The sequence below is a fragment of the Balaenoptera ricei genome, chromosome 1 (genome assembly GCF_028023285.1).
Source record: "Balaenoptera ricei isolate mBalRic1 chromosome 1, mBalRic1.hap2, whole genome shotgun sequence".
Taxonomy (NCBI): Eukaryota; Metazoa; Chordata; class Mammalia; order Artiodactyla; family Balaenopteridae; genus Balaenoptera; species Balaenoptera ricei.
Genome location: NC_082639.1, coordinates 101068799 through 101081601, shown reverse-complemented (window position 1 = coordinate 101081601; position 12803 = coordinate 101068799). Strand labels below are relative to the sequence as shown.

General features: G+C 38.9%; 1 long non-coding RNA gene across 1 annotated transcript in view; it reads right to left on the bottom strand.

Moving 5' to 3' along the window:
- Positions 1 to 12803, bottom strand: part of LOC132369118 (uncharacterized) — a 63155-nt gene that overhangs the window by 7632 nt on the left and 42720 nt on the right. The window lies entirely within an intron of this gene.

The following is a 12803-nucleotide window of genomic DNA, read 5'->3' as shown; positions in this document are numbered from 1 at the left end:
TAAAGAATTAAAAAGTATAAAAGATTCCTGCCCAATTCAGAAAAAAATATTTGCAATATATTTGCAATATATCAAATAAGGTCATATTTGCAATATATCAAATAAGGTCATATATTTGCAATATATCAAATAAGGTCAAATAAGGTCATAGTCTTACTGCACAGAGACCTTTCACAAATCACTGAGAGGTGAACTCTCACCAGAAAAAAATTAAAAGATGTTAAACATTTAGAATACAAATTAAACCTAGAGCTTTTTAAACCTATTATGTTGGTAATGGTCAGTGCCTTTTTTTTTTTTGAGGTATAACTGACAATATGGGTCAGTGGTTCTGAAGGTACATGTATAGGGAAAACAGGTTACAGAATAATTTGTATAATGTAACCTCATTTACGGATTTTTAAAAATCATCTTAAAATTTTTGTGTATTGCACTCATACCTTCTCTATACAGTAAGCATGGAGTTTCATATGTGAGCTATCAAATATTTCATATTATTATAAGATAGAGCTCATACCATCCAGCAGTTCAGTTTTACTCATCTTTTGTATAGCAGTATTTATATAATTTATTGAATATTTTCATATGTTGCTCTTTTTAAAATAAAAATGACTGGGAAATGGATATATGAGATATGCTGGAACTGGCGAATCTTTAGCCTCAGTAGGAAGCTCATTGGTCTTGAGCTGTTGACTGCTTAATTACGGAGGACAATAAATTAGAGAAACGTATGAAGTACTTATGAAACGTCAAAAAAGGTATAGTGATGAAGTTTAAAAATCTTTAAAGATTTAGAATCAGTATCCAAAACGCATCACAGCGAGGGGCTCCGCACTTCCACTGCAGGGGGCCCAGGTTCGACCCCTGGTCGGGGAACTAAGATCCCGTAAGCTGTGCAGCACGCGGCACGGCCAAACAAAACAAAGTGCATCACAATGGTCTAAACCTAAACCCTGGGGAAAGTTTAGTAGCATGTTAAAACTGTTGAGGATAATGCTTGCTACATATTTCTTTATGATGAGATGGGGGGGAAAAGGAATTACATTTTAATTTCCTCTTAACAGATTTTTTTAAATTTTAAGATGAGGTGATAATACACTTTGCAAAGTTAGTCACACTCAAGGGGAAAAATACTAGTGTGATTTAGGATTTTTCTATGTTCTAGCTTTCTGGAAACAACATCCTTCTCCCACCCTCCCCATTTTTCTAACTTTTCTAAATTTATTTAGGAATTTATATACAAAAGGAAGTGACTTTCTCTCATATGGGCAAATACCTGAAAGGTTATATACTAAGTATTTTTAACTGGCTAAAGATCTATGAATGGCTTCAAGGGTTCTGTGAACTGCTTCACATCCTGTGTAACGCTTTATATGTGTGCATGCAGTTTTAATAGAGTGTAATTTACATCAGGTTGAACCTGATGTATGCAAGAAAGATCCCTCCCCGGGTAGACATGACTGTTCTGTCAAATCAAGTTCCAATCCTCCTCTGTCCCTTCTCTCCCTTCTCCCCAGATTCAACCTCAGCTGAACTGCATCCTTTTTGAATAAGAAGCCCATCGTTTCCAGTTTTCATCTGCACTGCCAAGACTGAATGGTTAGATGGAAAACATGTGGTCTTTGGCGAGGTGAAAAGAGGATATGAATGTTGTGGAAGCCATGGAGTGTTTGGGGTCCATGAATAATAAATAACAATACTGGCAGGAAGCTCACTATTGCTGACTGTGGACAACTAAAAAGTTTGAGGGAATTCCCTGGTAGTCCAGTGGTTAGGACTCGATGCTTTCACTGCAAGGGCACAGGTTCAGTCCCTGGTCGGGGAACTAAGATCCTGCAAGCTGCAGGGTGTGGCCAAAAAAAAAAAAAATTTTGACTCATGTTTGATCTTAACTACCAGCCGATTTCTTCCGTAGCTCAGGAGAGCACCCCTCCACCCCCATCTACTCACAACCTCCTATAACCTTTGTGTTCTTACTGCAGTTCTTTGGGTTCCATGTTTTCCTTATCACAAGTCTAGCTGGATTGCAGAGTTAAGTTTATGATTAATGATATAACAACAGCAAAGCCCATTCTGCAAGATCTGGGGAAAGGAGACCGGCTACATAGAAAAAATCAATCAAAATATCTTCAGACTCCTCAACATCAACTCTGGAAGCTAGAAAGAAGACAACGGAGGGACTTCCCTGGTGGCACAGTGGTTAAGAATCCGCCTGTCAATGCAGGGGACACAGGTTCGAGCCCTGGTCCGAGAAGATCCCACATGCCGTGGAGCAACTAAGCCCATGCGCCACAACTACTGAGCCCATGCACCCTAGAGCCCACGCTCCGCAACAAGAGAAGCCACCGCAATGAGAAGCCTGTGCATAGCAACAAAGAGTAGCCCCTGCTCACCACAACTAGAGAAAGCCTGCATGCAGCAACGAAGACCCAACACAGCCCAAAATAAATTTAGAAAAAAAAAGCCGACGGAGCAGTGCCTTCAGAATTATGAAAAATTTCCAACCTGGGACACTATGTATAGTCAAGTTAACAGTTAAGTGTGGGGATAGAATAAAGACATTTTCAGTCAAGTGAGATCTTGAAAACATTTACTTTCTGAGCATCTTAAGGAGCTACTGGAGGATGTGCTCTTCTGACCCAACACAGGGAAAAGGTAAAGGGACTCTTCCAAAGAGATTGGTGAAAGAGGATCCCAGGATTATATCTGTACACTCAATAGAGGGCAGCTAGTTCAGGTTGGAATAGTATGACTCAAGAGACTAACATTTTGAGAGCTCTCATCACAAGGGTGCCCACTACGGTGGTGCCATCCTTATACCCTGAGGAGCAGGATGCGCAGGTGAGCTGGCCCACATTGCTGACCTACACTTGGCTTGCTCTCTGTCCTGATGAAGTTCCTGTTCTCCCCTCCTTGACCTGCTGGAAGTGTTCTGCTATATCCTACTTCTGGAGAGCTTAGAAGTAGAAAATTCATAGGAGTTCATCTCCTGAACATATTCCTACCAAAGGTGCAGCCCCTAGCCTATATTCCAGCTTTCCCAGAAAGCCCAACAACGCTGATGAGTCTTTCGTCTCCCAGGATTCACTTATAGCCTTGTTGCCTAACTTCCCCAGAAGAGGCTCTTGTAGCTGTTAGGGAAGCTAAAGCCAGGCCGTGACCCAGAGATTGTTCAGCTTATTTTCTCCCAGGGGTCTTCATCCAACCCATGGAAATATTGCCTTCTGCTCTAGACCAAATATTTGTGCCTTCCGCCAAATTCATATGTTGAAACCTAATCTCCAGTGTGGTGGTATGTGAGGATGGGGCCTTTGGGGGGTGATTAGGTCAGGAGGATGGAGCCCCCATGAATGGGATTAGTAACCTTATAAAAGCGACCCCAAAGAGCTCCCTCCCACCTTCTGCTGTATGAGGACACAGTGAGAAGACTGCTGTCTATGAACCAGGAAGTAGGCTGTCACCAGACACCAAATCTGCTAATACCTTAATCTTGGATTTCCTGCCTTCAGAAATGTGAGAAATCAATGTTTGTTGTTTAATCGACACAGTCTATGGTATTTCTGTTATAGCAGCCCAAATGGACTAAGATACCTTCTCTTTACATAGCTAGGTTATGCTTCTCAGTTTTGATGTTAATTACCTTTCACGTTTATTTACATGTAGCTAATTGTGGTAGGCTGAATAATGGCCCCCAGAGATGTCCTAATCCCTGGCACCTATAAGTGTGTTACTTTCCTTGGCAAAAGGAATTTTGCAGATGTGATTAAGTTAAGGTTCTTGAAATGGGGAGATTATCCTGGATTATCTGGATGGCCCAGTGTAATCACAAGCATCCTTATAGTAGGGAAGTAGGAGATCAGAGAGGAGAGAGGATGCTAAACTGCTGGATTTGAAGATGAAGGAAAGGGACTATGAGCTAAGGAATGTACATAGCTTCTTGAAACTGGAAAAGAAAAGGAAACAAACTGCCCCTAGAATGTTCTTCTCCCAGAGAAACTCAGCCTTATAGATCAGTTTTAGACGTCTAACCTCCAGAATGATAAAATAATAAATTTGTTTTGCTTTAAGCTACTGTTTGCAGTAATTTGCTACAGCAGCAATAGGAAACTAATACAGTAGTAAATAATAAAAATAACTGTTTGATTAAAATGGTAAAAAAAAATGGTTATCATAGGCAATTCAGAAAATGCAGGCAAAAAAGAAGTAAATGAAAATTATTCATAAACCCACCACTCAAAGATAGCCACTCTATGTATTAGAAGGTACTATTTTAATTTAATGCCAGAAGAGCACATGGTCACAGATAGAAACCCCAAATTTCATTTAATTTCAATACATAGAATCGAAAATGAATAAGATAAACTAATGGGACACCTTGTAAACATTTATGAATGGATGTATATATTTTACCCTATTTTCTACCCTAAGGACTAACATTTATTACATTATATCCTCTTTGCTTCCTCCATCCTTAGAATGTATTTCTGCATATTGGAACTCTATCTGCAAGTGACAGAAAGCTAACTAAAACTATCTTAAGCAGTAAAAGGGTCTTTATTGGCTCATTTAACTGGTGAGGACAGAGGTGGAGCTGACTGCAGGGTCAGCTAAATGCAGGGATTTTATGTCATCCTAATTGTTTTTCATCTCTTTTTTCTCTCTCCTTTTCTGGCCTTATTCTCTCCTCCTACAGATAGGCTTCCTCTGTACAAGGCAGCTACAGACTTACACCATCCCACTTCAGCAATCTCAGAGGAAAGCAAGTGTATCAGTATATATAATTCCAGAGAAGAGTTCTGATTGACCATGTCTGGATTCCATGTTCAATCCTTGGACTCAGAGGTATGGCCAGGGATTTGGGGTAGTATGATTGGCCAGGCTGTGGTCATATACGTGTGGTCTTGTGGTAGGGTACTATAGTTGGCAGTTGATTGGATTGGAGTGATAATTCCTCAAAGTAAGATGGGGATGGTGCTTCCACCATCAGGAGAGAAAGAAGTTGGGTAAACAAAAATAACCTGTTACACTTTGAATCTTCCCTAGGTTAAAAGATAACCCCTTTGACTTAGCTGCCCACTATGATAAAGTTTTCGCCCACCTACTCCCCATGATGTTTTTCTTTTCTTTTTTTTTTTTTTTTTTTGGCTGTGTTGGGTCTTAGTTGCAGCACGCGGGATCTTCATTGAGGCATGCAGGATCTTTCGTTGTGGTGCGCGGGCTTCTCTCTGGTTGTGGTGTGCGGGTTTTCTCTCATTGTGGCGTGCGGGCTCTGTAGTTTGTGGGCTGTCTTGTTGAGGTGTGCGAGCTCAGTAGTTGTGGCGCAGGGGCTTAGTTGACCCACCAGCTTAGTTGACCCACCGCATGTGGGATCTTAGTTCCCCAATCAGGGATCGAACCTGTGTCCCCTGCATTGGAAGGTGGATTCTTTACCACTGGACCACTAGGGAAGTACCGATGTTTTTCTTTATCGAGAAAAATGTAATAGACATATTTATTATATAATTTTAGTAGTGGAGAAATTTTTTTTTTTTTTGGCTGCACCAAGCGGCATGCTGGATGGTTCCCCCACCAGGGCTTGGACCCAGGCCTCTGCAGTGAAAGTGCTGAATCCTAACCACTAAGCCACCAGGGAACTCCCAGAAGTGGAAAATTTGAGATGTTTTTACTGGTCTATTATATAGTTTGGGCTGGAAAATAGCCATAAAAGTCAACAGCTCATAACCTTGCTGTAGTGATTTGTTGAGAGATGACAGATAAGGAATTTGTTATTAACAGTAGGTCAGTATCTGAAGTTTTAAATAACTGTCTTTTAAGTATATTATACAAATTCAAGATTACCCCTATAATGTCTATCTGACTTGATTGGATTCTTATGTCTTTTGAGAGGGAAAGGGGTAAACTCAGCTTACTCTCTCAGTGACTTACCGTAGCCTAGACTACAACTTGTCCTTCTGGTATATGTTATCCCCTCCTATAATAGAAGTTTTAGCTGGGCACATGGCTGCTCAACTAAAAACTAATTTCCCAATTTCCCATCCAATCATGTGCATATGCCACGTGACTAGGTTGTGTTCAGTGAGATAGGAACTGAAGTGACGTCTGCAACTTGCAAGTCATGCCCTTTTTTTTTTTTTTCTTTTTTTTTTTCTTCAATCCGTGGGGTTTTTTTTAAGTGTAGTTGACTTGCAATCTCATGTTAGTTTCAGGTGTACAGCACAGTGATATATATATTCTTTTTCAGATTCTTTTCCCATATAAGTTATTATAAAATGTTGAATATAGTTCCCTGTGCTATACAGTAGGTCCTTGTTGGTGCAAGTCATGCTCTTAATTTCCACATTTTACCAACCAAGAATCTTACACCTGGACAGTGATGACTTATCTAACTTCATAGCATAAATTACTGTCAAGCTACATTAGAAGAAAGGGTGGTATACAAATGAGGAAGAAGGAGAATTCTGTGCTGATATGATGTGAACAATATGCTTAGTACTTATTTTACTTAAATGGTTAAATAGTCTGTGCACAGTAGCAGGAAATTTCCATTTTAATGAGATTTGGATACAACATGGCAATGCATATCATTAAAATGGGATTTTACTGTATAATAAAAACCATTATCATCAACTGCAATGTTTTGAGTTACCTTCAGTTATACTTTGGTTTTCCCAAAGCTGATTTTGCACCATCATTTAAAAAATTAATTTCAAGAGAATGTCAAACCAATTGAAGAGAAAAGAAAGAAGTATGCTAGTAATATTAATTTATATACAGTTTGCTACAGATAAAAATGCCTTTAAAATGGGCATCAGCATTTTGTTACAACCAAATTTTGTTCATGTGAATATATAATCTCACTCTGCAGAACCTAGAAATAAAATGGATGGTACTCCAAATGTCCCATATATCTCAGTAAGTGAAAAGAAATACAGTAGGAGAAGGAGGGGTGTTAATACCCTCATATAAAATTTTCTCTCTCTAGATCTTAAAAATTTTTGGTCAAGTAATTTGGGTATGGAGTTTAAGGTTACATAATTCAGGACAGTAAAAAGCTCAGCTTCACAGAGTTAATGTGATCCCTATCAAACCACCCATGACATTTTTCACAGAACTAGAACAAATAATCCAAAAATTTACATGGAACCATAAAAGACCCAGAATTGCCAGAGCAATCCTGAGGGGGGAAAAAAAACCCCAAAAAGCAGGAGGCATAACTCTCCCAGACTTCAGACAATACTACAAAGCTACAGTAATCAAAACAGTGTGGTATTGGTACAAAAACAGGCATATGGATCAATGGAACAGAATGGAGAGCCCAGAAATAAACCCACACACCTACAGTCAATTAATCTTAGACAACGGAGGCAAGAATATAAAATGGAGAAAAGACAGTCTCTTCAGCAAGTGGTGCTGGGAAAGTTGGACAGCTGCATATAAATCAATGAAGTTAGAACACACCCTCACACCATGCACAAAAATAAACTCAAAATGGCTTAAAGAGTTAAACATAGGACATGACACCATAAAACTCCTAGAAGAGGGCATAGGCAAAACATTCTCTGACATAAATCATACCAATGTTTTCTTTTTTTTAATGTATGTAGTATGTTGTAACATGACCTTATTTTTTTTTAATATTTATTTATTTATTTGGCTGTGCTGGGTCTTAATTGAAGCACATGGGATCTTCGTTGCCATGTGTGGGATCTTCATTGTGGTGTGTGGGATCTTCAGTTGTGGCGTGTGGGATCTTTAGTTGCAGCATGAGAACTCTTGGTTGCAGCATGCAAACTCTTAGTTGTGGCATGTGGGATCTAGTTCCCTGACCAGGGATCGAACCCAGGCCCCCTGCATTGGGAGTCTTAGCCACTGGACCACCAGGGAAGCCCCCCCAGTGTTTTCTTAGGTCAGTCTCCCAAGGAAATAGGAAAAGAAAAAAAAAAAAACAAATGGGACCTAATCAAACTTATAGGCTTTTGCACAGCAAAGGAAACCATAAAAAAAAAAAAAAAGAAACATGAAAAGACAACCTACAGAATGGGAGAAAACATTTGCAAATGATGCTATAGACAAGGGCTTAATCTCCAGAATATACAAACAGCTCATACAACTCAACAACAAAAAAACAAACAATCCAATCGAAAAATGGGCAGAAGACCTTAATAGACATTTCTCCAAAGAAGAGATACAGATGGCCAGTAGGCACATGAAAAGATGTTCAACATCACTAATTATTAGAGAAATGCAAATCAAAACTACAATGAAGTACCACCTCACACCAGTCAGAATGGCCATCATTAAAAAGTCTACAAATAACAAATGCTGGAGAGGGTGTGAAGAAAAGGGAACCCTCCTACACTGTTGGTGGGAATGTAAGTTGGTAGTCACTATGGAAAACAGTATGGCAGTTCCTCAGAAAACTAAAAATAGGATTACCATATGATCCAGCAATCCCACTCCTGGGATATACCTGGACAAAACTATAATTCAAAAAGATGCATGCACCCCTATGTTAATAGCAGCACTATTCACAATAGCCAAAACATGGAAACAACTTGAATGTCCATCAACAGATGAGTGGATAAAGAAGACGTGGTACCTATATACAATGGAATACTACTCAGCCATAAAAAAGAATGAAATAATGCCATTTGCAGCAACATGGATACAACTAGAGATTACCATACTTAGTGAAGTAAGTCAGAAAGAGAAAGACAAATAGCATATGATATCCCTTATATGTGTAATCTGAAATATGGTACAAATGAACCTATCTACAAAACAGAAACACTCTCATAGACATAGAGAACAGACTTGTGGTTGCCAAGGGGGAGGGGGGAGGGAGAGGGATGGAGTGGGAGTTTGGGTTGGTATATGCAAACTATTACATTTAGAATGGATAAACAACAAGGTCCTAAAGTATAGCACAGGGAACTATATTCAATATCCTGTGATAAACCATAATGGAAAAGAATATGAAGAAAGAATGTCTATATGTGTATAACTGAGTCACTGTACAGCAGAGATTAGCACAACATTGTGAATCAACTATACTTCAATTAAAAAGAGAAAAAAAACCCCTCAGCTTCATTTTCCCTCAGTCTTCCTTTTATCCTCCATACTATGCAATCAAATTCTTTCAAAGGAAAGAAGTGTGTACAGCTTAGGAAATAACTTTCTTAAATTGAATTCTGTTAATGACCATATATGTTAAGCTTTTGCTTATAGCTGTAATTAAATCTTTATTTATTTATTTATTTATTTGGTTGCGCTGGGTCTTAGTTGCAGCAGACAGGCTTCTTAGTAGCGGCATGTGGGCTCCTTAGTTGTGGCATGCGAACTCTTAGTTGCGGCATGCACGTGGGATCTAGTTCCCCGACCAGGGATCGAACCCTGGCCTCCTGCATTGGGAGCGTGGAGTCTTAACCACTGAGCCACCAGGGAAGTCCCACTATAATTAAATCTTAACCACTCACTAAAATTGGTCCTAAGAACATCTATCTAGCCACACGTAAATATTCCTTGCCTTATTTTGTCTTGTACTTTTCACTAAGTTTGAAGATCTTTCCTTCAATTCACATTCTGTTATGCTCTCTTACTTTAAGAGAGGAACCGCTTATTTCTTGTAGTATTCTTGTCTGACCATAGAGGGCACAAGGTCATAAAAAGTTAAGTAAATTACCTATGCAGCAATTCGTAATACCTGTCTGCTCTCCATTTCATGACTTGAGAAAACGGAGATAATTAATTTACTCTGATGTTTCACATATTGAAGGATCCTTCTGTTTTTTTCAGAGGTTAAATTTAATTTCAAGTAGACTTCACTTTCAGTGTTAAAACTATGAAGGGCGCCCAACTCACTGGATTATCATCTTGTCCTGCTAAACAAATTCATACTTTGTAGATCTGCAGAGAAACAGAGTTCTACTTTATATAGAATGGCAATCACTTTGCCACATTTAATCTCAATTTCTAACAAAAAGTAAACAACAGTGGATATTGAGGTACTCCACTTGTTACAGTTCTTTTGCATTATTTTGTTCTATATAAAAATGCAATGATTAAAAAAATTCAATGATAGTATTCCAATAGCACAGGAGAAACAGATTAGAAAATTAGAAAACAGAGTAACATAAAACAATGAAAATTGTAGCATAACTAAATAAAATTTCATCATGGGTAATAATACAAATTCCCAGTATTCTTCTGAGTTCACTGAATTTAATCAATTATAAAAAGGGATTTTAAAGAGGAATGAGATATCTTCATGTATCAGAGCCTTCATGTGGCATAAGAGAGTATAATAAAATGAGCACATTTTTAAATGTTAATACCAACTAATCAATTGTAATTGGCATAATTACTACTTTGCTATTTTCTCCTAGTATTCATTATTTCTGAATACATAATTACAGCACAGGATATAATTTATTCTTTGGCAATATGTCAATTGCAGGCCCAGCATTTTCAATGGATGTTTCCCTTTACTGAATTTGTATGTATTATAAAGAGTGCAGTGTAAGCCTATTTACTTCAGGGTTAAAAACTTGATAATTTCAGTGAGCACTGAGTGTTACTTATTTCTAAACTACATCTATTAATCTTGTTGAGAAAAGGACATTTTGAAAAACAAGGCATCATAAGGACAAAAAAGTGGCCGTAGCCCATCAGCAATATAGATGGCCAATCTCTCCATCCCTTTTCCATACCACTTCCTTCCCTCAAAAGCTGCCAGACCTGGAATTCCCTGGTGGTCCAGTGATTAGGAATCTGTTCTTTCACTGCTGTGGGCCCAGGGTTCAATCCCTGGTCGGGGAACTAAGATCCCACAAGCTGTGCGGGGTGGCCAAAAAAAAAAAAAAGCTGCCAGACCAGTCATTGTCTTAGCAAGATATTTTTCACAGGCACTTTGATGCTGTGGACTCTTTGAGGCAACCATTGTAACAGTGGTAACCACTTTACCACCAATTTTAGGATGGTAATATTTTGTTACCCATTTTTATTCCAAGTATTAAATTTCTGAACTTTGTTCAAGGTGTTTTCAAGACAGTAATGTGCTTAGCTGAGAGCCATCTGGTAGTATAATTGTTGGTGATTTTTTTTTTTAAGTAGTGCTAAGTGCAAAATATATAAAAGTAAGATATTTTGGACAACTGCAAAAAAAAAAAAAAAAAAAAAATCAGACGGTGTCATGATTCTTCATGACCTGAAACAGCACTCTGTAAAATCTTCAGCTATGGACCACCTCTGCGGAACACCTGTGACTTGCAAGTATATTACTATACAAGACACCCAGCAATGTGCTCCATTAGCCTGCCAAGCCACGGTTACCACCAACTCAGTATTTCCTTTTGATCGGTATTCATTATTTATGCTTAGCTGTTTGTAGCTGTACTCTCTTCGTAAACTGAAGTGATGTATATTGCCAAAAAAGTTATGTGATCTTAGATATTACAGGTTTTATAAAAGGTAGATCTTGGTGTTCTAAACTACAAATGTCAACATTATTGAGGAAAACTGCTCAAACCAAAATCTGGGTTCACAAATTTTCTTCAGTTAAATTGTCAAGTAGAATAGATGAAGAGTTGAGTGAAAATATTATTGTCTTGGGTGTTGCAATTTGGTTCACCAGGAAAAAAAATCCGAGGCGGAAATTAGCATGCAAAACGTTTCTTAGGGAAGTGTTCTTGGGATCAACACCTGTGGAGGAGGGAAAGAAGAAGGAGTGGGCTGGAGGGGAAGCTGAACTGTGATACAGTTGCAGGAAAGGCCTGGATCAATCCCTACTGGGAACTCTGGAACTGGGATGACACTTTTCAGCTTTTCTGAACTGGGATGGCTTGGCTGGGCCTTTGTAAGTACTGTTGAAAGTAGGCTGCTCCTGGTGAGGTAGCATGACATTGGACAAGGTGGCTGTCTTCAGCCCAAGGCAAGTTCCAGACAAGGACTTAGCTGAGAGTTGCCAGCTGTCTACTCTCCCAGAAGCTAGAGTGCTTCAGACCTGAGGAGGGTGATTTAGGCAGCACACCGCAGCATCCACAACACTGAAATTGGCAGTGGGATAAAGTATAATATAGCAGTAAACATTTTGTGGGGTAAAATTATCTGAGATCGATCAAATTACCTATGTCCTGTACTTTAAATATATCCCAACCCTGCCCAAGGATCTATAATAGCTCTCTGCTCACTCCAGGTCAATTCTAAACCCCATTCTCTGGTTTGTAAGAACCACCATAATCTGACCTTGTACTACCTAGTAAAACCCTACTTCCCATGAACTCCCAACTGAGATCTTCAAGTTCAGTCAAGCAAGTGGACTCACATCTTTATTTCTCTCCATCCTTCTCCTCTTCTCTATCTAAATCCAGCCCAATTCCACTCTCTTTTTCCATTAAACTTTTATGTACATATTATCTTACTCTCATCTCTGAATTTGCATCCCACAGGCTATGCCACAAAATTCACCCCTTAATTATAAATAAATGATCTTCATCTCCAGTGTTTATTTAGTGTGTGGTGGGGAGGGGGAGGAGGCCAGGGTCTCCAGTAGATTGAAAGCTCCTCCAGAGCAGGGTTTGTGCCTTGCATCTTCTCATACCATCTCCTCTGTTAGTGGGCATATGATAGACACTGAATAGATTCAGAGGTTTAGAGACAAAAGAGACTTCAGGGACCACTTAGTCCAACTTAATTTTACAGATGACTTAACAGAGGCTCAGAAAGATTAAGTTGTAATCCTCCTCTGAACTCCCACACTAATTTGCTTGTACCTCTTTTACGGTATTTGTTGCTTTCTATTTTTT